At 41.9% G+C, this 27,551-nt stretch overlaps 1 long non-coding RNA gene across 1 annotated transcript; it reads left to right on the top strand.

Annotated features, from left to right (window-relative positions):
- The first annotated feature begins 1,429 nt into the window (after positions 1 to 1,429).
- Positions 1,430 to 15,033, top strand: LOC115893665. The gene is made up of 2 exons (XR_004053729.1): positions 1,430 to 1,530; positions 13,664 to 15,033. It is a non-coding gene; the product is annotated as an uncharacterized LOC115893665 (long non-coding RNA).
- The last annotated feature ends 12,518 nt before the right edge of the window (positions 15,034 to 27,551 follow it).

The raw sequence follows: 27,551 nt of genomic DNA, 5'->3' as shown, positions 1-27,551 counted from the left end.
GCCTCCTGAGCATCTGGGACTACAGGTCCCACCTGCTACCTGGCTAATTTTTGTGTTTTTAGTAGAGACAGGATTTCACCATGTTGGCCAAGCTAGTCTTGAATTCCTGAGCTCAGGTGATCCACCCCACCTTTGGCCCCCCACAGTGCTGGGATTATAGGCGTGAGCCACTGCGCCTGGCCACCTAACTCTATTTCTAACAGCCCTGCCAGTTGGAGATTTCTCTAGGCCACTAGAGTTTCTGGCTTTGGGGGACAAGGAGGGAAGGAAGGGGAAGCTGTGTTATAAGAAGAAAGTAAAAAAAGTAAGCATAAATTATTTGAGCTTTTAAGAGACATTGACAAGGTACTATATTGAGGGTATTAAAAGCACTAAAATTTATTTGGCTCTGGATAGAGAAGCTACTGACATTGAAGAAGAAAAGATGGGACTGAATGAGCACTCCTTGGATTGGAGAAAAAGCATTATCATTATATAATCATCATCATAATAATGATAATGGGCATTTGTATAGCACTTGGCAGTTTACAAGTTACTTTTATATAATAATAATTACTGCTATATGATACATTACAGTAACAAATACTTTTTAGGGCTTTACCCCATGCCACTGTAAAAGTTGGTATTAGTGGAAGATGTAAATGGACTATCTACATGATTGTGAAGGAACTAAGCGGGGTGGAGGTTCAATACCAGCAATTGGACAGCAGACGTCTTAGAAGACCAGGCACATCTTCAGCCACACCCTTGGGTTCAACCTGGTGGTCTCCTGGTTGGGGTGAGGAGCAGAAGTGGGGCTGCGGCCTCCACTTCCCTTCCTGGGTAATGTGCCTTTCTTTCATCACCATGGAGTCCTTGCCTTTGTTTTGTTTCTCCTTGTCATTTATTTACATTAACATGCAGTGGTTTTGTCCTTTCTCTTCCCGACTGTCACTTTCCTCACCTAGATAGAGAAGAACCAGCCCTCACCTAGCGCACTAGTCTGTATCAGGCTTAAATGAGGTGATGTATGTGAAAAGGTTTTGAGATGTTAAAAATCACAGTTCAAAAAGACCTGAAAGCATGTAAGCTATTATGATTTGGGGGCTTAGCAGGACCAGGAATTTGATCTCATTGCCTCCAGGTTGTATCGTGACCCTCTAGGGTCCCTCCTCCCTGTCACACAGCCCTCTATGGGCACATTGATCCCAGGATTTCCAGAGTACATCAGGGCTGAGCCGACCTTATGGCCACTCCTGGATCGTCTCTGATATGGTTTGGCTCTGCGTCCCTACCCAAATCTCATCTTGAATTACAATCCCCATGTGTTAGGGAGGGACCTGGTGGGAGGTGTCTCAATCATGGTGCAGTTTGCCCCATGCTGTTCTCGTGATGGTGAGTGAGTTCTCATGAGATCTGATGGCTTAAAAGTGTTGCACTTCCTACCTCACTCTCTCTCTCTCCTGCTGCATTGTGAAGAAACTACTTGGTTCCCTTTCACCCTCTGCCATGATTGTAAGTTTCCTGAGGCCTCCCCAACCATGCAGAACTGTGAGTTAATTAAACCTCCTTTCTTTATAAACTACCCTGTATCAGGTAGTTTTTTTTTTTTTTGAGACGGAGTCTCACTCTGTTGCCCAGGCTGGAGTGCAGTGGCACGATCTCAGCTTACTGCAACCTCCGCCTTCTGAGTTCAAGTGATTCTCCTGCCTCAGCCTCCCAAGGAGCTGGGATTACAGGCGCCTGCCACCATGCCCAGCTAATTTTTGTATTTTTAGTAGAGATGCGGTTTCACCAGTTTGGCCAGGCTGGTCTCCAACTCCTGACCTCAGGCGGTCCACCTGCCTCGGCCTCCCAAAGTACTGGGATTACAAGCATAAGCCAACATGACTAGCCCTCAGGTAGTCCTTTATAGCAGTGTGAAAACAGACTAATACAGTTTCCCTGGTTTCCCACAGTTTTCTTCTGTTTCATTGCTCTGCCCTTGTCTCACCTGAGTTGGGTATTTCCTCAGAGAATATTAAATATTTTTGCTGTCAATCTAGAATTGCAATTAGAAAGATAAGTTGGCAGCCAAAAGAAAAGAAACTTCATGTATTATAAAGCCTAATATTAAATGAATGTTTTGAACATTTGGTAAAGTTTATATCTTGTCTGGCTTCTTTGTTCCTTTCTCAAAACAATGATTTTCTCTTTCAAATATCTTATTCTCTGTTAAATTTTCATTTACAACCCAAAATGTGTCTTTTCTTCCTAGTCTGAGAGTCCTGACATCATCTTAACTAGGGAGTCTGTGGTTATTTGTAGCCAGGGACTAATGATCAACAACAACAAAATGTCAGAAATACTTAGAAGATGAAACAGATTATTAAATTCTATTTTGTTACTAGAATGTCCATAAATTAATCAACCACCAATTTTAGCCATACATTGAAAGTCGGTAACCTTGTCAAATCCATGTAACTGAGTTTTCCAGAGAAAAAGGTAATGTTTAATAAATCAATCACTGTTATTTATTTATTTATTTATTTTAGGCCAGATGCAGTGCCTCATGCCTGTAATCCCAGCACTTTGGGAGGCCAAGCAGGGAGGATTGCTTGAGGTAAGGAGTTCGAGACCAGCCTGGGCAATACAGAGAAAAAAAGACACAAAATCCGAAAAGTAATTGTGTTCATTTCCAGATGACAGTCACAGTATCTGTCTCTGGGTGATGTGATTATCAGTCTTGTCTGAACATTTAATTAAAGTCGCATCTGAATGTTCTGTGATCTAGAGGCTAGATTGTAATTTTGCATACAATGTTGATATCAGTAGTATTTACCTTAGTGAAAAATAAGAAACAAATCAAGTATGAGGCAATGACAAACAGGACATTGACTCATACAGACCTGGTTTAGATCAAATAGCTCCACAGATAGTAAACTTGAGTGTGCGTCTTCAATACTGTAAACGTCAGCTCTCGAATGTGCAAATTGGAGTCACAATTCCTATCTCACAGAGAAACTGAAGAGTCTTCTGCTGAATGGAATTATGCCTGTGAAATACTTAAGAAAGTCCTCAGTCAATGGTAGCTTTGGCTGGCTAGTAAAGTTGCTGGTCAAAGGATGTCAAAGGAGCTTCCCAGACAAGGGGATTCTTGAGCCCCTCAGCAGGTGTGGAAATGAAGAAAGCACTTTTAGCCCAGCTGACCATCCCCATCTTCCTCCAAACTTTCTTCATTTGGCCTTTGGTGTTTCGCTCTACTAAAGACTATATGTTAAAGTTAAGTTAACCACCACCAATGCGTAAATAAATTGTAAATCATAAATAATTGTACGATAAATAAATATTTATCATAAATAATTATAAATCATAAGGAAAGGAAGAAATAAAGAGAAGACATGAGTATGTGTGTAATAATATGTGTGTAAATAACACGTAAGGAAAAAGCCATGCATAGTTTTTAACAGTCCTTGTTTCTGTAACTGATCACCAGCAAAGTTGATATTTATAACTTCCTTCCTCCACTGCTGTTTCCACATTTCCTTCCTTGTCCTCTGCCAGGACATCAGCTGATGTGGATTCTTTACCTGGCAGAATGGTCGCAGCTTTCACTTCTAAAGGGTTGGGGTCTTTCGGATTCTGCCTGTTTTTCCGTTAAGTATTACTATTGGACATGGAAGGACTAACAGGCATCCCTAAGCATCCCCTGGGTTCCAGACAGTCCTCCATGCCCTCCTTGTATGACAGCAATCCAATTTCTCCTTGGTAATCAAAACTAACCACCGCAGCAGGTAGAATAACTTCCTTCTTTGCCTTTTAATTTAGTGGCCTGAGGAGGCCATAATGTTTCAGTTGAATGGGTTGTGTCCCCTGGTGGAAGCATTCTTCCTTTGGGTACTCAGACCACCAAGACATCAGAACAAAGTTCTATAAGTGAGTTATTAGGTCAATAAGTGAGAGGAGCCATTTCTGCTTTTACCCCTTGATACTTGGACCTCTGCATTTTGTCTATGGGTAAAAGAGCAACATATATCATACGCTGATTCAAAGTGTATACTGCATCCTGTAAAACAGCACCCTAAATTTTCACAGCATTGTCTCTCAGCTGGTGCCATGAATAGGTCTTCAGCGGGCTGTTCCATTCCACGATTCTATCTGGTCCACTGCTTCTTACAAGATTAAGATAGCAGATCCCATGGGTATGGGTGAGACCCATTGCCTCACTTATTTTGCTGTGAAACGTGTTCCTTGATCAGAAATAGTGTTAAGAAAACCATGATGGTCAATAATGTATTTTGCAATTTCATGGAACTGAGACAATAGCCTAGTATAGGGCATAATTTGCATCATCTGGAAGGCATTAGCACCCCTAGGCATGAAAGGACAAGGGGAAGAAAGATTGTTTCTGGGCCAAGAAAGAGCTAGAGACTCAGAGGAGATACCTCCCTCCCACCAACCCTGGCAGGAGCTATGGCTACCAGGGACACAAATATTGCCTGAGACATGGCACGGAAGCAGAGAGGAATCAGGAAAGAAGAAATACTTCAATCTCCTTCTCCTGCTGCCCTTTGATCTCTAGCCAGTGCCTCCCTTTGTCTGAACCCAAAGGGAACCAGCGGGCAAAAAAGCTGTGGTGATGCTTCAGAGGGGCCAGGCTCCTAGAGCACAGAGTAGAGCAAAGGAAGGCAGGGAGTGGACATGGGTAGGGGTGGGGACCAACCTGCGAAAGAATTATTCAGGCAAATGAGATCTGGAAGGACTTCCTGGTAACTTTGAAGTCCTAAGTAGAAAACTGAAGGGGTTAGGGTTTCAATTAATATGCTCATTTCTTCTTTGTTGGAAAGTGAACTGGAGCCAGGAGTGAATGACTGGCTGCACAGTTAATGTGGAAACCAAACATCTGAAGGGGCCCTGTCACCCTTTGGACAAACACCTGCAGACTGGCCTGTATGTCTCCCCGGGACCAGGGACATGACTGGGAGTGATGTGCGAATCTGCAGTAAGGTGATCACATTCTAGGGATAAAACTAAATTTAAACAATATTTACATTGGCAACTTGTCATTTTCGAAAGGGCTCAAGATCCAGAGTCAGAAATCTCTGTAATAAATAAGGAGCCTTATGTTTCCAAGATGGAGAAGGGATGGTGAGAAAGGTAATACCTACTTTGCAGGAATGGCAGAGGTATGACATGAACATACTCTGACATGAAGCTAGTACTCAAGAATTGGTGGTTGTTAGCAATAAAACTGCATTTCAAGCAAAGTTAAGACATATCCAGAGAAAATGCAAAAATGATGATATGAAGCAACACTGGGGTTCTAAAGGGCTATGTCCCTGTATTCTCTATCTCAGCATCACCGGCTCCGAGCCTAGGCCCTAACAAGGAGCAACCACTCACAGCTGACGAATGAAAATGACACAAAAACAATTCCAATGGGGATGAGGCCCCAAGGTCTGAAGCAGATGACCACACGTGGGATGGAGTTAACAAACAAGCTAAACTTGGAGTGTTAATTTAAGGATGCAAATATGATCTCATTCACATCTTTGGGATCTGGAGGAATGGGATTGAAGCTTAATATCGTTAGGAAAGTCTGAGATTGTGCACAGAAAAACAGTTCTTGAAGGAGATGGACATAGAGGCCATATATTTGAAGGTCTAAACACTTGTGAATCTAAGATTGAGTACCCAGGTGGAGAGTAATGTAAGATAAGAACGTTATGAGGACTCAGGCGGCGGAGCAAGATGGCCGAATAGGAACAGCTCCAGTCTCCAACTCCCAGCGCGAGCGACACAGAAGACCGGTGATTTCTGCATTTTCAACTGAGGTACTGGGGTCATCTCACTAGGGAGTGCCGGACAATCGGTGCTGGTCAGCTGCTGCAGCCTGACCAGCGAGAGCTGAAGCAGGGCGAGGCATCGCCTCACCTGGAAGCGCAAGGGGGAAGGGGATCCGTTTTCCTAGCCAGGGGAACTGAGACACACAACACCTGGAAAATCGGGTAACTCCCACCCCAATACTGCGCTGTAAGCATACAGGCACACCAGAATATATCCCACACCTGGCCGGGAGGGTCCCACGCCCACGAAGCCTCCCTCACTGCTAACACAGCAGTCTGCCGCGATCTATCCGCAAGGCAGCAGCGAGGCTGGGGGAGGGGCGCCCGCCATTCCTGAGGCTTAAGTAGGTAAACAAAGCCTCTGGGAAGCTCGAACTGGGTGGAGCTCACAGCAGCTCAAGGAAGCCTGCCTGTCTCTGTGGTCTCCACCTCTGGGGACAGCGCACAGCTGAAGACCAACAGGGGAAGTAGCGGGAGCCAGTGCAGACGCGAACGACTCTGTCTGACAGCTTTGGGGAGAGCCGTGGATCTCCCAACGCGGAGGTTGAGATCTGAGAACGGACAGACTGCCTGCTCAGGTGTGTCCCTGACCCCTGAGTAGCCTAGCTGGGAGAAATCCCCCACTAGGGGCAGTCTGACACCCCACACCTCACAGGGTGGAGTACACCCCTGAGAGGAAACTTCCAAAGGAAGAATCAGACAGGTACACTCGCTGTTCAGCAATATTCTATCTTCGGCAACCTCTGCTGCTGATACCCAGGCAAACAGGGTCTGGAGTGGACCTCAAGCAATCTCCAACAGACCAACAGACAGTCCTTCTGACTGTCAGAAGGAAAACTATCAAACAGGAAGGACACCTATACCAAAACCCCATCAGTACGTCACCACCATCAAAGACCAGAGACAGATAAAACCACAAAGATGGGGAAGAAGCAGGGCAGAAAAGCTGGAAATTCAAAAAATAAGAGCGCATCTCCCCCTGCAAAGGAGCGCAGCCCATCGCCAGCAACGGATCAAAGCTGGTCAGAGAATGACTTGGACGAGAGGAGAGAAGAAGGCTTCAGTCCATCAAACTTATCAGAGCTAAAGGAGGAATTACGTACCCAGCGCAAAGAAACTAAAAATCTTGAAAAAAGAGTGGAAGAATTGACAGCTAGACTAATTAATGCAGAGAAGATCATAAACGAAATGACAGAGATGAAAACCATGACACGAGAAATATGTGACAAATGCACAAGCTTCAGTAACCGACTCGATCAACTGGAAGAAAGAGTATCAGCGATTGAGGATCAGATGAATGAAATGAAGCGAGAAGAGAAAGCAAAAGAAAAAAGAAGAAAAAGAAATGAGCAAAGCCTGCAAGAAGTATGGGATTACGTAAAAAGACCAAATCTACGCCTGATTGGGGTGCCTGAAAGTGAGGGGGAAAATGGAACCAAGTTGGAAAACACTCTTCAGGAAATCATCCAGGAGAACTTCCCCAACCTAGTAGGGCAGGCCAACATTCAAATTCAGGAAATACAGAGAACGCCACAAAGATACTCCTCCAGAAGAGCAACTCCAAGACACATAATTGCCAGATTCACCAAAGTTGAAATGAAGGAAAAAATCTTAAGGGCAGCCAGAGAGAAAGGTCGGGTTACCCACAAAGGGAAGCCCATCAGACTAACAGCAGATCTCTCGGCAGAAACTCTACAAGCCAGAAGAGAGTGGGGGCCAATATTCAACGTTCTTAAAGAAAAGAATTTTAAACCCAGAATTTCATATCCAGCCAAACTAAGTTTCATAAGTGAAGGAGAAATAAAATCCTTTACAGATAAGCAAATGCTTAGAGATTTTGTCACCACCAGGCCTGCCTTACAAGAGACCCTGAAGGAAGCCCTAAACATGGAAAGGAATGACCAGTACCAGCCATTGCAAAAACATGCCAAAATGTAAAGAGCATCGAGGCTAGGAAGAAACTGCATCAACTAACGAGCAAAATAACCAGTTAATATCATAATGGCAGGATCAAGTTCACACATAACAATATTAACCTTAAATGTTAATGGACTAAATGCTCCAATTAAAAGACACAGACTGGCAAACTGGATAAAGAGTCAAGACCCATCAGTCTGCTGTATTCAGGAGACCCATCTCACATGCAGAGACATACATAGGCTCAAAATAAAGGGATGGAGGAAGATCTACCAAGCAAATGGAGAACAAAAAAAAGCAGGGGTAGCAATCCTTGTCTCTGATAAAACAGACTTTAAACCATCAAAGATCAAAAGAGACAAAGAAGGCCATTACATAATGGTAAAGGGATCAATTCAACAGGAAGAGCTAACTCTCCTAAATATATATGCACCAAATACAGGAGCACCCAGATTCATAAAGCAAGTCCTTAGGGACTTACAAAGAGACTTAGACTCCCATACAATAATAATGGGAGACTTCAACACTCCGCTATCAACATTAGACAGATCAACGAGACAGAAAGTTAACAAGGATATCCAGGAATTGAACTCATCTCTGCACCAAGCGGACCTAATAGACATCTATAGAACTCTCCACCCCAAATCAACAGAATATACATTCTTCTCAGCACCACATCGCACTTATTCCAAAATTGACCACATAATTGGAAGTAAAGCACTCCTCAGCAAATGTAAAAGAACAGAAATTATAAGAAACTGTCTCTCAGACCACAATGCAATCAAACTAGAACTCAGGACTAAGAAAATCAATCAAAACCGCTCAACTACATGGAAACTGAACAACCTGCTCCTGAATGACTACTGGGTACATGACGAAATGAAAGCGGAAATAAAGATGTTCTTCGAAACCAATGAGAACAAAGATACAACATACCAGAATCTCTGGGACACATTTAAAGCAGTGTGTAGAGGGAAATTTATAGCACTAAATGCCCACAAGAGAAAGCAGGAAAGATCTAAAATTGACACTCTAACATCACAATTAAAAGAACTAGAGAGGCAAGAGCAAATACATTCAAAAGCTAGCAGAAGGCAAGAAATAACTAAGATCAGAGCCGAACTGAAGGAGATAGAGACACAAAAAACCCTCCAAAAAATCAATGAATCCAGGAGTTGGTTTTTTGAAAAGATCAACAAAATTGACAGACCGCTAGCAAGGCTAATAAAGAAGAAAAGAGAGAGGAATCAAATAGATGCAATAAAAAATGATAAAGGGGATATCACCACTGACCCCACAGAAATACAAACTACCATCAGAGAATACTATAAACGCCTCTACGCAAATCAACTAGAAAATCTAGAAGAAATGGATAATTTCCTGGACACTTACACTCTCCCAAGGCTAAACCAGGAAGAAGTTGAATCCCTGAATAGACCAATAGCAGGCTCTGAAATTGAGGCAACAATTAATAGCCTACCCACCAAAAAAAGTCCAGGACCAGATGGATTCACAGCTGAATTCTACCAGAGGTACAAGGAGGAGCTGGTACCATTCCTTCTGAAACTATTCCAATCAATAGAAAAAGAGGGAATCCTCCCTAACTCATTTTATGAGGCCAACATCATCCTGATACCAAAGCCTGGCAGAGACACAACAAAAAAAGAGAATTTTAGACCAATATCCCTGATGAACATTGATGCAAAAATTCTCAATAAAATACTGGCAAACCGGATTCAGCAGCACATCAAAAAGCTTATCCACCATGATCAAGTGGGCTTCATCCCTGGGATGCAAGGCTGGTTCAACATTCGCAAATCAATAAACGTAATCCAGCATATAAACAGAACCAAAGACAAGAACCACATGATTGTCTCAATAGATGCAGAAAAGGCTTTTGACAAAATTCAACAGCCCTTCATGCTAAAAACGCTCAATAAATTCGGTATTGATGGAACGTATCTCAAAATAATAAGAGCCATTTATGACAAACCCACAGCTAATATCATACTGAATGGGCAAAAACTGGAAAAATTCCCTTTGAAAACTGGCACAAGACAGGGATGCCCTCTCTCACCACTCCTATTCAACATAGTGTTGGAAGTTCTGGCTAGGGCAATCAGGCAAGAGAAAGAAATCAAGGGTATCCAGTTAGGAAAAGAAGAAGTCAAATTGTCCCTGTTTGCAGATGACATGATTGTATATTTAGAAAACCCCATCGTCTCAGCCCAAAATCTCCTTAAGCTGATAAGCAACTTCAGCAAAGTCTCAGGATACAAAATTAATGTGCAAAAATCACAAGCATTCTTATACACCAGTAACAGACAAGCAGAGAGCCAAATCAGGAATGAACTTCCATTCACAATTGCTTCAAAGAGAATAAAATACCTAGGAATCCAGCTTACAAGGGATGTAAAGGACCTCTTCAAGGAGAACTACAAACCACTGCTCAGTGAAATAAAAGAGGACACAAACAAATGGAAGAACATACCATGCTCATGGATAGGAAGAATCAATATCGTGAAAATGGCCATACTCCCCAAGGTTATTTATAGATTCAATGCCATCCCCATCAAGCTACCAATGACTTTCTTCACAGAATTGGAAAAAACTGCTTTAAAGTTCATATGGAACCAAAAAAGAGCCCGCATTGCCAAGACAATCCTAAGTCAAAAGGACAAAGCTGGAGGCGTCACGCTACCTGACTTCAAACTATACTACAGGGCTACAGTAACCAAAACAGCATGGTACTGGTACCAAAACAGAGCTATAGACCAATGGAACAGAACAGAGTCCTCAGAAATAATACCGCACATCTACAGCCATCTGATCTTTGACAAACCTGAGAGAAACAAGAAATGGGGAAAGGATTCCCTATTTAATAAATGGTGCTGGGAAAATTGGCTAGCCATAAGTAGAAAGCTGAAACTGGATCCTTTCCTTACCCCTTATACGAAGATTAATTCAAGATGGATTAGAGACTTAAATGTTAGACCTAATACCATAAAAACCCTAGAAGAAAATCTAGGTAGTACCATTCAGGACATAGGCATGGGCAAGGACTTCATGTCTAAAACACCAAAAGCAACGGCAGCAAAAGCAAAAATTGACAAATGGGATCTAATTAAACTAAAGAGCTTTTGCACAGCAAAAGAAACTACCATCAGAGTGAATAGGCAACCTACAGAATGGGAGAAAATTTTTGCAACCTACTCATCTGACAAAGGGCTAATATCCAGAATCTACAAAGAACTCAAACAAATATACGAGAAAAAAACAAACAACCCCATCAAAAAGTGGGGAAAGGATATGAACAGACATTTCTCAAAAGAAGATATTCATACAGCCAACAGACACATGAAAAAATGCTCATCGTCACTCGCCATCAGAGAAATGCAAATCAAAACCACAATGAGATACCATCTCACACCAGTTAGAATGGCAATCATTAAGAAGTCAGGAAACAACAGGTGTTGGAGAGGATGTGGAGAAATAGGAACACTTTTACACTGTTGGTGGGATTGTAAACTAGTTCAACCATTATGGAAAACAGTATGGCAATTCCTCAAGGATCTAGAACTAGATGTACCATACGACCCAGCCATCCCACTACTGGGTATATACCCAAAGGATTATAAATTATTCTACTACAAAGACACATGCACACGTATGTTTATTGCGGCACTATTCACAATAGCAAAGACTTGGAATCAACCCAAATGTCCATCTGTGACAGACTGGATTAAGAAAATGTGGCACATATACACCATGGAATACTATGCAGCCATAAAAAAGGATGAGTTTGCGTCCTTTGTAGGGACATGGATGCAGCTGGAAACCATCATTCTTAGCAAACTATCACAAGAAGAGAAAACCAAACACCGCATGTTCTCACTCATTGGTGGGAACTGAACAATGAGATCACTTGGACTCGGGAAGGGGAACATCACGCACTGGGGCCTATCATGGGGAGGGGGGAGGGGGGAGGAGGGAGGGATTGCATTGGGGAGTTATACATGATATAAATGATGAATTGATGGGTGCTGACGAGTTGATGGGTGCAGCACACCAACATGGCATAAGTATACATATGTAACAAACCTGCACGTTATGCACATGTACCCTAGAACTTAAAGTATAATAAAAAAAAAAAAAAAAAAAAAAAAAGAACGTTATAGGACTGTGGGAGCACCCCTGGGGCCACTGGCCCAGGGAGTCTGTGAACTGTTATCAACATAGTAATTGCTAGCATTTATTAAATACTCACTACCTGCCAAGTGCATAATATAAATCATGCTTTTAGGTTCAACATCAACCCCGTCAGGTCAATCCTATCATTCAGATTTTACAGATGTGGAAATCAGGGCTCAGAGAGGTTAAATAACTTACCTGTGGTCTGCCAGCAAATAAGTGATGGAACCAAAATTTGAGCCTGGGTCTTGTGAATTTTGAGTGATGATCCTGGCCTCTTGGTATTCACACCATGTGGTCTCCCACCCCATTGTTTGTTGGACCAATCGAACATGATAAAAGTGACGACATGGCACTTCCAAATCTAGGTCCTGAAAGACATGATGGTTCCTGCCTGTCTCTCTTGGGTCACTCTCTCTGGGGAAGATGACTGCCCTGTCATGAGAAAAGTCCCAATTGGTAAGGGACTTGCTTCCAGCCAACAGCCAAGCAAGGAACTGAGGTCTCTTGCTAAGCCACATTAGTGAACTTAGAAGTGGATCCTCTAGTACCAGTCAAGCCTTTAGATGACTGCAGTTCCTGCTGTTATTCCACTTAAAACCTCATGGGATACTGTAAGCCAGCACCACCAGCTAAACCACTCCCAGATTCCTGACCTACAGAAACTGTGAGCTAATAAATGTTTGTTGTTTCAAGCCACTAAATTTTTATGCAATTCATTATGTTGAAATAGATAAGCAATACAGTATTACAATAGCAACACAATCCCAGAAGCCTAACGTGTTTCTCAAAGTTCCAAAGTTTCTAATCTGGGCCTTGAAGGCTGAATAGGAGCTCATCTAGAAAGAAGAGCAAAGGACATAATTGCAACAACTAGCGACTGCAATTCAGCATTTGAGATCCTTTGAATAGAGTGCTTCAGCTGTGAGAAGAGTATCTGCAGGAGGCAGAAAGAAACAAGTAGACAGGTGTTGCTTATGTCATGTTAAGATGTTTGGACCCTGTACTGTAGGTAATAAGGAGCTGCTGACCAACATCATAATAAGCCAAGACAGTGAAGAGGATAGACTTAAAAAAAAAAAATCCATATAAAACCACAGAGATGAATGCTTGTTAGGAGGCTGATGGCACTAGTGGGAGATGTTGAAAGTGTGGGTAGGGATGGTAGGGGCAGAGAGGAGGGGGACAATACATGGAATAGAATGGGCAGAAATACAGTGGGTTCAACACAGAGCAGAAGCCAGGCACAGTGGCTCAGGCCTGTAGTTCCAGCGCTTTGGGAGGCCGAGATGGGAGGATTGCTGGAGCCCAGGAGTTTGAAACCATCTTAGTCAACATAGTGAGACCCTGTCTTTACAAAAAAGAAAAAAATTAGCTGGGTGTGGTGGCACACACCTGTAGTCCCAGCTACTTGGGAGGCTGAGGCAGGAGGATCACTTGAGCCCAGGGAGTTGAGGCTGCAGTGAGCTGTGACAGAGCCAATGCACTCCACCTGGGTGACAGAGACCCTGTCTCAAAACAAAACAAGCAAAACAAAACACAGAGGGGGTGGGGAAGACATGTGAGAGAGACAACAAAGACAGGGACAGACAGAGGTGTGGCAGAGACCGAGAGAAGTCCTTTACAAGGGACACTGATTTGTTGGTATTTGTATTCTCAAACTGTAGACCAAGACCTGGAATTAACACATCGAAAGATTCTATGAGGAAATCCATTTAAAAATAGGATCCACTTTTTTCTTTTCTGCACAGGGAGAAAGTTTAAGCTCTCCTCACTATGAGTTTTCAAGTATAAAAGACTTTTTCTTCCACGATGTTAGAACAGCTGTGGACTGTTGTGACCAGGACAACAGGGAAGCTTGCAGCAAGAGAACTCCAGGTTGGATTCATGCTTGGCACCCGAAGGGCTGCCAGCCAGAAAGGAGGAGGAGCAATCTGCAGTTTCTGAACACTACACAGACACCAGGTAGCTTCTTCAGGAGAACAGCCCTCTGAGGAGGCAGGAAGAGGAGGCTTCTCTTTCAGCATCTGGAGCTGTTGAGATCTCTGGAAAGATTAAGCTCTCTCTAATGGATGGGCTCCAACCTGGCACACTCAGCGGAGAGGGATCCACTCATCCGTCATCAACATAATGTGGTCCTCCCTGCGCTTCACAGCATCCTGTTGCTATTGAAAAGGCTTTTTTTGCCTTCTCAAGTTTCTTTGTCAACAGTCTACAGGAAGAAGCTCAGGCTACCACCGACAGAGGTGAATGCAAGCTCACGTTTTATTTCTGACTGCTTAATCCCTGCCTCGATCACTGCTCAAGCTCTGCCTTTGTTTCCAAAGGTTACATGTGGGAAAACTTCTTTTTCTATGCTGAAATTAATAGGGAGGCTAAGATTAGTCCACTGATAAGCAGAGCCTTAAAACTCACATAGAGAAAGAACTTTGCTGGAGTGTGTGTGAGTGAACCACTAAGGAATCAGATAGTGTGATGGCAGTTATCATTGCAGGTTAAGACATTTCTACAAATATTTCGACACCTCCATATACTCACTCCTCCCTCCCTGAGTTGACAAGAGAGGAAGCTAAAAAAAAAAAAAAAAAACAGAAGCTTAAAACAAACAAACAAACAAACAAACAAACAAAAATGTAGGTTCATCAGAGGTGATAGGGAAGACAGAAACATGGGAGGAGCAGCTGGGCGTGGTGGCTCAAGCCTGTAATCCCAGCACTTTGGGAGGCCGAGGTGGGTGGATCACCTGAGGTCAGGAGTTTGAGACCAGCCTGGCCAACATGGTGAAACCCTGTCTCTACTAAAAATACAAAAAATTAGCCCAGTGTGGTGGTGCGCACCTGTAATCCCAGCTATTCAGGAGGCTGAGGCAGGAGAATTGCTTGAACTCAGGAGGCAGAAGTTGCAATGAGCTGAGATCGTGCCATTCCACTCTAGCCTAGACAACAAGACCAAAACTCCATCTCAAAAAAAAAAAAAAAAAAAAAAAAAAAAAAAAAAAACCACGGGGGGAGCAATAAAAAGGAATCCATACTTTGATTTTTTTTAAATGAGAGGAAGGCAGGGCTGCTCCCTCTCACTTCTCCCTGTTTTGTTGTTCTTTTAAGTAGCATGTGTCACTCTGCATATATCCTGTCCATGTGTTTTCTTTTATTATTATTTGTCCATTTACCTAGAATGAAAACTCCGTAGGAGCATGGCTATAGTGTCTTGTTTACTGCTGCCTCTCCAGGGCCTGAAACAGAAGTAGGTAGACAGAGCCTAAAAAACGTAGGCGGTCCATAAACTTTGCTGAAGGAATGAGTGAATGAATGAAGACCCCAAGGATGGACCTCAGGAAGGTGAGCCTGGGCAAAGGTTTTCAGTCCTAGTCCATCATGACCACATAGCTGGAATACATTTATTTCACTTTATCACAAGAATTAGAGATTCATTTGGGGAAACAAGCATCCTTTAGAGTTACAGACAACTCTGAGGGGTAAATGGCTGTTCATATCTTACATCTTACCCTGATCCTCACTCTATTTGCTTTCCAAGAACATGGAGCTAAGATCCCAGCACTGAGAAGGTGGGCATTCAGAGCAGGGCGGCATTTAGGTGTAGACAGCCTCAGTGACTCCTGGGTTTAGGATCAGTGAGATAATCTCCAGTATCTACAATGGGCAGGTGGAAGAGTGTCTGATGCAAACTGTATCTATTCAGAAGCCTTCCAGACAGCTGGGCTTGTGCCTTGGAAATACAGTAATATTTGTTTCTCCTCCTTCCTCTTCACTCCTTGGCCTCACGTTCTGCAGTACTGGAACTTGTGTCAGATTTAGCTACCTCATTCATTCATTTATGAATTCATTTAGCCAGTGATTATGGAGCACAAATTTGTGCTGGAAACTGTGCCTCGGTGTCCTCAGGAGGTTCTGACCTGTGAATTCCAAAAGCTTTTGTGATCTACTGGGTAAAACATTGTTTTCTAAGGAAAATGACATTCTGATTGCTGAACAGCATATTCTAATTACCTTGTGGAACCCGGGCCATTCTTAAATTGGGTTTTGTCTGTATTGCCTTAGACTGTTAATGAATTGTTTCCGAGTCTGATTGAATGCTCCTTGAAGACAGACCCGGGTCCAACCACTGCAGTAAATATTGCTAATTTGGGGGTCTAATTCTGCTGCTTTTGTGGTTGCTGCTTTGCTTATTTTTTTTTTTTTATGTCTGCTGTTTCCTGTGAGATTGTTTCTATGTGTGTTTCACAGTTTTAGTGTGTGGGTTGTTCGATGAGGTTTATGGAATTTCTGTGCAGCTTGAGTTAAAAGTATCTCTTCAAAAAGGTTTTCTTATTTGCTTCTGCCAACTTTGTTATCAGCTCAAGTTGTTTCTTATGTTGAATTATTGGGGATGACCTCCCCCACACTCAAGTAATATAAATTAGAACCTCGCTGGGTGTGGTGGCTCACGGCTGTAATCCCAACACCTTGGGAGGCCAAGGTGGGCAGATCACTTGTGTCCAGGAGTTCGAGACCAGCCTGGGCAACATGGCAAAACCCTGTCTCTAGAAAAATTGCAAAAAATAGCCAGGCATGGTGGCACATGCTTGTAGTCCCAGCTATTCGGGAAGCTGAGGTAGGAGGATTGCTTGAGCCCAGGAGGAAGAGGTTGCAGTGAGCTTTGATTGTGCCACTGCACTCCAGCCTGGGCAATAGAGACTCTGTCCCCCAGAATATTTTTTGAACCTCAAACCCTTATGGTATAAGACCCGCTGTGGGTATAATCCTTTAGTTACAATTGGATGTTTGCTATGATTTTTCAGAAGGAAAACATTTTTTCCTACCCAGAGCCCTTTACAGCAAAGCAGAATTTCCCCAAATGTGCCTTTAAAAGGTATTGGCTTATGCAGGCTTCTCAGTTTGAGGTCTTGTTCCTGAATGAGCAATGAAACCCCAAATGGACAACCTTGCCCCCAAGGACAGTCAAAATATCAGATACTCCTTACAACTCCTTTTATCAGCTCACGCTCCACTTATGAACACGGAGCATTTCCTTCCTTTTTTCTTTTCCTTTTGCAAATCCAGTTATGCATTTAAAAGGATGCAATGTACCCATTATTTCTAGGTGTTTTATGGCACTAATGTATATGGCAGAAATGGGTGTTCTCTAATTGTTCATAATTCAAGGTAATTATAGACATATTGTTTCAAAATTAAATCAATAGATTTTCAAGCCATGCTATGTATAAAGCTCCATGTGGGACACAAAAAGGGAAAAAACACTATGTACCATGCACCCTTAAGCAATTTCACATATATGCTATCTTATCTGATTTTCACAACAGTCTTATGAGATACTTATTATCCCCATTTTATAGATGAGGAAGCTGAGGCTGCATAAGTGGCTTGCTCAAAGTCACATATCTAATCGATAAGACAGCTAGCATACAACCCATATCTCACTCCGAAGTCTGTGCTTTCCCACTGCACGGGTTCATGACATAGCCCAAAGGAGAAGACATAGCTGACAAAAGGATCAATAGCAGTATAAGAGTAGGAAAGTAAAACAATAAGGACTACATTGCAAGAGGTGTTATGAAGAGGGATGGACATGACTCATTGCTAGTGAATATAGGCCAAAGGGCTGTAACTTCAGAGCAGGCAGAGATTTGTGGGCCACAGTGGGGAAGATGGAGGAGAAAGTTAGCTTGGGTCTTGAAGATATTGTCTCAGTGAATGAAGGGGAGAAGAGCATGCCTGGCGATGGAGACAGCAGAAGAGGAAGGTGGGAAATCCATGTGTAGATATGTCATGGCTATATACAAGTATGCTGGGAGATAAGATAGGGAAAGTTTGAATCCAAGTATGGAGGCCTTGATTGGTAATGAATATGAATTTTATTTAGTAGTCAATAAAGAACCCTGGAAGACTTTTGCCTGAAGAATAATGTAGCCAGGGCAGTACTTTAAAAAAATGTGTATGGAAAACCTGTACAAATTAGATTGTTGGGAGAGAAAGAAGGAAAGGAGAGAGCTTGGATTAAGGGGAAGCAGTGAAAATCAGATGGAACAGATGGATAACTAGATATTTCTCATACTAAGGGTGCCAAGGCCAATTGTTCTTAAGCACCAACCTGGTTAATTCCACGGGAATTTGAGATGTTATCAAGGTATATTGTTATCATCATCTTCCATGGACTGAGCACCAGTCAGGCCACTGGGTCTGAGTCCCTGGGGCTGGAGCGGGTCCAGTGGGCAATTTGTTAAAAGTTACCAGGAGAAGAAGGGTGAATGCAGGCCACATCCTGGGAAACACACACTGAACGTCAGTGCTGGAGAATTCTGAGTTCTACTTCTAAGCTCATGGATGAGCATAATACAAGGAAGAGAAGGCAAACATAAAAGTAGAAAGACAGGTACTGCAGTATTGTAAATGAATGGGTCCAGTATTTGTGAATGGAACCCAAGACTTGTTTTAATTAGCTTTAAGGTGTTTAGTACATTGTGGGTCAGCTTAGCTTAAAGATATAGGACTAAGGCGAGCAGCTTTAACATCTGAGCTGAAAGGGATACAAAGATGACATACTGTCTTCTAAACTTCCGTGACTCTACCACAGCACTTATCATAATGCGTTATAATTATCAGGTTTTATATCTGTCTTCTCACTAGACTGTGTACTCTCTGTGGGCAGGGACTGTGTCCTATTTATCTACATTCCTGGCATCTGGCACAAAGCCCAGCACAGAGTAGATGCCCAGCTAAGAGTTAATGATGGCTTAGACCAGGGTGATATAGCAGTAGGAGTGGTGAGAATTGATCAGTCTTTAAATATATTTTGATGATAAAGCCAAATGCGTTTCCTAATGGATTGGCCATGGAGTATGTAAGCAAGAGAGGCGTGAAGAATGAGGCAAGGATTTGGTTTTGAGGACCTAGAAGGTAAAGTTGCAATCATCTAAGATGGAGAAGGCTGCAAGCAGAACAGGTTTTAGAGAAAAGATCGCAGGTTCACATTTGAACATGCTGATGCTGGGTGTCTATTATGTTCAAGTGGAGATGGCAAGTGGCAGTTGTTTCTTATATTTGAAATCTGAGAGAGAGGTTTGGGCCAAAGACACAAGTTTGGGAGTCATCCGCATAAAGATGATATTAAAGAGTTCTAAACTGGGTGTTATCACCAAGGGAGTCAGTGTAGACAAAGAAGAGGACCAAGGTCTGAGTCCTGGAATATTACAACACTAAGAATCTGTGAGAAAGGCAACACCATCAAATAAGACTGATAAAGAGCAACCAAGGAGATAGGAAAGAAACTAAGAGAAAGGGGAAGTCCTAGAAGCCAAGTGAAGAGAAAATATAGCAAGGAGAAGGGGGATCAACTGTGTCAAATGCCACTGATACTCAAGTAAGATGAGGAGTGGGAGTTACCCATTAGATTTAGCATGTGAAGATCCTTGATGTCCGTGATAAGACTAGGGTGTGTGGTGGGGGCAAAAGCCTGAGTGGGGTGAGTTTAAGAGAAAATAGGACAGGCATTGGAGACAAGCAGTACAGACAACTCATAGGAGCGCTACAATGAGAAGCATCTAAATGGGGTGGAAGCTGGTGGGAAAAGTGGGATTGAGAGAAGCCATTTGTTCATTTAGATGGAAGAAACATCAGCATGTTTGTATTCTGATCCAGTACATTGAAAAGGCTAAGAACTTAGACCTGCCTAAGCTCACATACTCAGGCTTCCGTCTTCTAGTTGTGACTCCTATTGTGAGTTCATTGAGGATGAGGGCTAAATATCAACCCTTAACTCTTGACATAAGATATATAGAAGATGCTTAGCAAATATTTATCAAATAAATGACTATGCATAAAATACTTTGCAAACTCTCTGAGCCACAGTTTCCTCTGTTAAATGAAAGTAATATCACCTACCTCAGATAATTAAATAAGATAAAGTACATACAGTATATAGCAAAGAGCTTAGTACTTAGTATATGCTCAGTACATGGTTAGTTTTATTGTTAGTTCAATGCTTTCATTTTACAGATAAGGTATCTGAGGCCTAGAAAATAGTTTGTTCAAGATTGCACAGTTGATGACAGAGCTAATAGTTTCCTAGACTCTTATTCCTTAACTTTTCCCACATAACCAGAGAAATTACCTACAATTCCCAGGCAACACAGATGTGGGTGTGTTCAAGCCTCTGTAAATTGACTAAGTTGGTGAGAAACCTGGATATTAGTAATTAATGGCAGATCTGAAATCTCTCTAGAACCTTCCTATGTGGCCAACATATGTCTTCCTGTCTAATTTGTCAGGATACTCTCCAAATCCAGTCCTGGCAAAATGATCCATATTCATCTTGAAGCTTTTTCCTGTTTTACCAGAATTCTGGTTTTAATTTTTTGAGTAGCAATCCATGTTACTCTTTACAAACCCAAGTCAAGGGACAAAGCTAAGCCACATGCTTGCTTTGTTCATTATTCAATATTGTGTAAGTCTAGATGACTGACTCCATTAATTTAACTCCAGGTAACAATGTATAGATCCAAAATACATTTCTGGACAATATTAATAGAAATTTTTATGACCTTGGAACACACCCTCCCTCATTCTACTTGCAATAGATGAATAACCTGCTCTTGCTGGGATGAGTGAAGAATGTTTACCTTTGTCAACATTTATTACTGGAGTACTATATGCAGCTATTCTTTTAATAAAATGGTAAATCTTCAGCAGAGTTTATAGGTTGTCTTTCATCCAAAGACCTCAAAGAAACTTTGCTAACACTGTGTCATTATTAATCATACAACTTGCCAAGGGAGGCTTTGTTTCAAAGAGAGAAACTGAGGTTCCAGGAAGGTTTCTGTGACTTCTAAGGGTCATGAACAGGGGGGAAAAAAGAGAGAGAGAAAGAGAGAGAGAGAGAGAGAGATCTGGGCACTGAGCCCAAATTCCTGTTGCTCAGGCCAAAGACCCAGCCCTCCTCCTAGAGCTCTCTAAACACTTCTTTCTGATAGAAAATATAATTTACTACCTTGATCTGTTAAGCAGAAATGAACTCTGAACCTGTCTTCAATGACAGAGAAAGCCAACCTTTATTTCTGAAGTTACTTCAAGTCATAAAATGCTTGATTCACTGTATTAAAAATACTGTATTAAAATAAGTAAATAGCTTTGTAGTTATAATGATAGCTTGGATTTAAATGGTGCTTGTGCTCTGAAAAGCAGTGTAGTTCACAGGCTTCTGCAGACCTTTGGTCTCATTTGGCTACCCTTCTTCCTCATTTATTTTTTTTTCAGACGAAGTCTCACTCTTGTCCCCCAGGCTGGAGTGCGATGGTGTGATCTCGGCTCACTGCAACCTCTGCCTCCCAGGTTCAAGCAATTCTCCTGCCTCAGCCTCCCAAGTAGCTGGGATTACAGGTGCCTGCCACCACGCCTGGCTAATTTTTGTATTTTTAGTAGAGACAAGGTTTCACCATGTTGTCCAGGCTGGTCTCAAACTCCTGACCTCAGGTGATCCGCCCTCCTCAACCTCCCAGTGGCTACCCTTCTTCTTGACTTCAAGTATCCCTTTCCTTCTCACAGGTCTTTACTTCAGCAACCCACTTTCTTCACTCGCACCCTTATCCTTTATTCAATTATATTTTCTTATGCACTAGGAGCTCTCAAGTTAAAAGAAACTCCCTGTGTTAGCTGTATATGAAAAAAGACCTCCAGGCCTTCTGGAAGAGCTGTGGAAGGCCATCCCATGTGAATCCTCCAAGAGGCTCTTACAGGAATGAGTTAAGATCCCATCTTGTTTGAAGGTAAATGATCAATGTTGCAGAGACTGACTAGAACTCATCAAACATTAAGTGTTCTTCTAAATTTCCCAGCCCCTCTTCTATTTAGATCTGGGACTTATAGCTGGTTCTGGCCAATAAAAGGAAAGGCAGTTGAGAATTATATTCTTCCTCCATCTCCCTCTTAACTTGCTACAGTGACCTTGGAGGTCACATCTTCCAAGACAGTATAGCTACAAGATGGAGGATGGTTGCCCACTTGACTTCTGACTTTGCCTGAGCAGTAAACAAACTGTCATCCGCTTACCTGGAGATCAAAACCCCTGAGAGCTTGATTGTAGCAGCTGCTGTCAATTATCCTGACTAACAGCAGGAGTGAAATATTGCAATAGTTTTAAAAAATCTAAGAGATGTGGCATTAGCTTATCAGTTAGGCTGGATAGATGGAAATCCATGATATGCAGTGGCAAAAAGTTTAATGAAGTAAAGCTGGTGATAACTTGGAAGGCAGACAGACCATGAGCCAACTGAGTTTATACATTTGACACAGAGGCCAGCCAACTTTTCTATAAAAAACCAGATAATGAATATTTTCAGCTTTATTGGACATACAGACTCCTTTGCAACTACTCGACTCTACCATTGTAGCATGAAAACAGCCATAAACAATATGTAAACAAATGAACATGGTTGTGTTCAAATAAAACTTTATTTACAAAAACAGATAATATTCTGGATTTGGTCTGTTGGCTATTTGCTGACCCCTAGTCTAGGGGAAGAGTTTAGATAATATGCTGCCATTGGCTGCATTTGACAAGGAATTAAAGTCAAGAGATGAGTTTAGAAAGCATTGGTTGGCTTGCAGGCAGACATTAAAGAGAGAAATCAGGAATTTGGATTCTCAACTTTCCACAGCTGTAAGTAGTCTAAAAATGCTGTACAGACCCCAATATCCACTTAGATGGGGAGAAGGAGGATAAATGCACAAAAAGAAACCTCCTGGTGAGCAGAGCAGACATGGAGGAGCATGAATGTAGGGGGAGCAGGTTAATATTTGAACACAGACCTTGAAAAAAGTAAGGGACAAGCCAGGTGACTATATAGGGAAAGAGCAGAATTATAGCAAGTGTAAAGGCCCTAGGGCAGCAGTACACCTAACACCTGCAAGGAACCACAAGGATGCCAGTATTGCTGGAACCGTGGCACGAAGGGTGGGAAGGGAGGCGGTAGTAAAAGGTAATATCAGAGGGAGGGCAGATGGGCATGGGGCAGTCTTCAAAGGTAAATCATACAGGGCCTTGTAGGTCATTTTGAAGATGCTAGCTCTTATTCTGAATTAGTGGGAAAGTCATAGAGGTTATTGAGGTGAACAGGGACACACTCTGACTTATATTTTGAAAAGATAATTCTATAATATGGCAAAACCCCATCTCTACAAAAAAAAAAAGAAATACAAAAATTAGCCAGGCATGATGGCTCATACCTGTAGCCCCAGCTACTTGGAAGGCTGGGGTGAGAGGATCATTTGAGCCCAAGGAAATCAAGACTGTGGTGAGCCATGATGACACTGAACTGTAGCCTTGGTGACAGAGTGAGACTCTGTCTCAAAAAGAAAAAAAGTCATTCTGGTTGCTGGACTGAGACAAAACAAAGTGGGTGAAGAGTAAGCAGTAAGACCAGCCAAAAGTCTTTTGCAGTAATCCAAGCGAGAAATAATCACTCATTTATACATTCATTTATTTACACCACAAGCATTTGTTGGCCACCTCCTAAGAAGACATTACCAAGAATAGTGTTTCTCACATCACAAAGTTGATGTGGGTTACTTTCGTCAAACAAAAATGCTCCACATGGCTAGGAAGGCCACTGGAAACTTACAATTGTGGCAGAAGGTGAAGGGGAAGCAAGATATGCCTTACATGGTGGCAAGAGAGAGAAAGAGAGAAGCGGGGATCTGACAAACACTTTTAAAACCATCAGATCTCAAGAGAACTCCCACACTATTATGAGAACAGCATGTGGGAAACTGCCCTCATGATCCAATCACCTCCCACCAGGTCCTCTCTCAACACATAGGGATTACAATTTGAGATGAGATTTAGGTGGGGACACAGAGCCAAACCATGTCAACTTTTGGGGACATTTTTAATTGAAAACTTTGCCTTATAAATTTTGGGAATGATAAATAATATATTTAAGATCAGATGACATCTTTCTGATGTTACTTGCTGTATTATATAGTAAGAAATTTTAAATGTAAATCTCTCTTCTCTACCATGAAGTTTAAGCTGTTAACAAAATGCATTGTGTAACTCTGGATTGAACCCCGAATTGGAAAAAAACTCATAAAAGATACTATTGAAATAATTGGTAATATTGAAATATGGACTAGTAGATAATAATAGTGTATCAATGTCAAATTTCCTGGATTTTATAAGTGTAGTATATTTATGTAAGATAATATCCTTGAGCTTAGGAAACATACACCGAAATAGTAAAAATAAAGGGGCACATATGCATAGAGAAGGGGCATGATGTATGTAAGTTATCCTTGAACGTTTCAGAAAAAAACATGTACAATATGTACATATGTGTGTATATGTACATGATTTTATTTTTAATGTATATGTATGCATTTAGTGTATATGGAGAGATACCTATGTATACGTGTGTGTGTATATAAAGGGTCTTCAAAAAGTTCATGGAAAATCCATATTATGAAAAAACTATGCATGAAGTTCAAAACGTTTGTGCATCACAATAAACTCGTATTAGCTTGTTATAACATGTGTGAACAGGATCTAGTTTAAGGCACTGAAAAGGATAAGATATCAGTTTGGGCTGGGCACAGTAGCTCATGCCTGTAGTCCCAGCACTTTGGGAGGCCAAGATGGGGAGATCACAAGGTCAGGAGATCGAGACCATCCTGGCTAACACGGTGAAACCCCGTCTCCACTAAAAACACAAAAAATTAGCCGGGCATGGTGGTGGGTGCCTGTAGTCCCAGCTACTTAGGAGGCTGAGGCAGGAGAATGGCGTGAACCCAGGAGGCGGAGCTAGCAGTGAGCTGAGATTGCACTATTGTGCTCCAGCCTAGGTGACAGAGCAAGGCTCCATCTCAAAAAAAAAAAAAAAAAAAAAAAAAAAGATATCAGTTTGAAAAAGAGCCTATCAGAGCAACATGAATTTTGCTAAAATTGAAGCAAGAACCAACATCAAATGTATGGTGAAGCTTGGGTGAAGGAATGGTGAAATTATTGATGCTTTATGAAAAGTTTATGGAGCCAATGTCCGGAAGAAATCAGCAGTTTACAAATAGATAACTTGTTTCAAGAAGAGACAAGATGATGTTGAAGATGAAGCCTGCAGAGGGAGACCACCTACATCAATTTGCAAGGAAAATATTCATCTTGTTTGGGCCTAGTTGAAGAGGACCAACAATTAACAGCACAAATAATAGCCAGCACCATAAACATCTCAATTGGTTCAATTTACACAATTTTTTTTTCTTTTTGAGATGGAGTCTCGCTCTGTCACCCAGGCTGCAGTGTAGTGGTGTCATCTCAGCTCACTGCCACCTCCACCTCCTGGGTTCAAGTGATTCCAAGTGATTCTCCTGCCTCAGCCTCCTGAGTGGCTGGGACTACAGGTGCACACCACCACACCAGGCTAATTTTTTGTATTTTTGATCGAGACAGGGTTTCACCGTGTTGGTCAGGCTGGTCTTGAACTCCTGACCTCAAATTATCTGCCAGCTTCGGCCTCCCAAAGTGCTGGGATTACACTGGTGAGCAACCACGCCCAGCCCAGTTTACATAATTTTAACTGAAAAATCAAAGTTGAGCAACTTTTCCCATCAATGGGTGCCAACCAACTGTGCCCAGATGAGCTGCAGAAAAGAGCAGAACTTTGAAAAACAAGTGGGGTCAAGATCCTAATAATTTCTTTGAAAAATTTTGACAGGAGATGAAACATGGCTTTTCCAGTACAATCCTGACAATAGAGCACACTCAAAGCAGTGGCTACCAAGAGGTCGAAGTGGTTCGGTTGAAGCCAAAGCAGACAATCAAGAGCAAAGGTCATGGCAACACTATTTTGGAATGCTCACGGCATTTTGTTTGTTGATTTTCTGAAGGGCCAAAGAATGATAGCATCTGCTTATTACTAGAGTGTTTTGAGAAAGTTAGCCAAAACTTTAGTAGAAAAATGCTTGAGAAAGCTTCACCAGTGAGTCCTTCATTACCACAGTGTTTTTGCTCATTCCTCTCATCAAACAAGAGCAATTTTCCAGAGGTTCAATGGAAGATCATTGGGCATCCACCTTAAAGTCCTGATTTTGGTGAGTTCTGACTTCTTTTTGTTTCCTAATTTTAAAAAGTCTTTAAAGGACACCCATTTTTCTTAGTTAGTAATGTTAAAAAGGCTGCATTGACATGGTTAAGTTCCCAGGACTTTCAGTTCTTTAGGGATGGACTAAATGGCTAATACCATTGCTTACAAAACTGCGTTGAACTTAATGAAACTTATATTGAGAAATAAAGCTTATATTTTTTATTTTTATCTTTAATTCAATTTTTCCATGAACTTTTAAAAGTCCCCTTATATATGTGTGTGCATATACATAGAGATATTATATATGTGAATGTATGTACTTATTTATAGAAATATATATCACCATTTTCATAGGAAGGAGGATTCTGAGCCTTCTCTGCTTGAACACTTCCTTTTCCAAGCAGAAGATGATAACCCTTCTTCTATTCCCTGAGTGGGTCCCAGAGTCTCTGAATCATCTCAACCATTTTGCATCTCTCAACTATTCACAACTAGTTCTCAAACTTGGCTGCACATTAGAATCACCTGAGAACTGTGAAGATGACTGCTCCAAGGTTCAACCTTGAGAGATTCTGGTTTCTTGAGTATAGACCTTGGCTGGGGTGGGGTTGGAGTAGATATTGTGTGGCCCGGCATCAGGATTTTTAAAGCTCCCCAGGTGATTTTCTTGTGCAACCCATTTGGAGAACCTCTGATCTATATAATAACCCTCTTTGAGCTGGGCTCAGAGCCTGGTGGGGTTCCCAGTGTTCAATAATCTTCCAGGTCTCTGGCCTCATTTTTTGACTGCGGGGAGCATCTTCCCTCTATTGACAGCTTTGCAGTCCCCCTCTGGGGTGCAAGAGACCACAGAGAGCTTGGAAGTGTCCATCCTGGAGACATCATCAAAACCACCTACTCATTTTGGGGATTTTTCCAACTTTTATTTTAGGTTCGAGGGTACATGTGGAGGTTTGTTACATGGGTAAATTGGACATCGTGGGGGTTTAATGTACAGATTATTTCATCACGCAGTAATCACTATAGTACTTGATAGGTGGTTTTTCTATCTTCACCCTCCTTCCATCCTCCACCCTCAAGTAGGCCCCGGTGTATGTTTTTCCTTTCTTTGTGTCCATGTGTACTCAATGTTTAACTCCCACTAATAAGTGAGAATATGTGATATTTCGTTTTATGTTCACTGTGATGTGTTTAGGATAATAGCCTCCAGCTCCACCCATGTTGCTGCAAAAGACATGGTCTCATCCTTTTTTATGGATGCATAATATTCCATGGTGAATATGTACCACATTTTCTTTATCAAGTCCACCATTGATAGGCATTAGGTCTTTACTATTGTGAATAGTGCTGTGATGAACATATGTGTGTGTGTTTTTAGGGTAGCATGATTCATGTTCCTTTGGGCATATACCCAGTAATGGAATTGCTGGGTCAAACGGTTGTTCTGTTGTACGTTCTTTGAGAAATCTCCAGACTGCTTTCCATAGTGGCTGAACTAATTTTTCTAATGAACTAATTACATTCCCACCAGCAGGGTATAGGGATTTCCTTTT

This window comes from Rhinopithecus roxellana, chromosome 15 (genome assembly GCF_007565055.1).
Source record: "Rhinopithecus roxellana isolate Shanxi Qingling chromosome 15, ASM756505v1, whole genome shotgun sequence".
In the NCBI taxonomy this organism is placed as follows: Eukaryota; Metazoa; Chordata; class Mammalia; order Primates; family Cercopithecidae; genus Rhinopithecus; species Rhinopithecus roxellana.
Note: the sequence above shows the minus strand (reverse complement) of the source record. Positions and strands in the feature narration are given on the sequence as shown.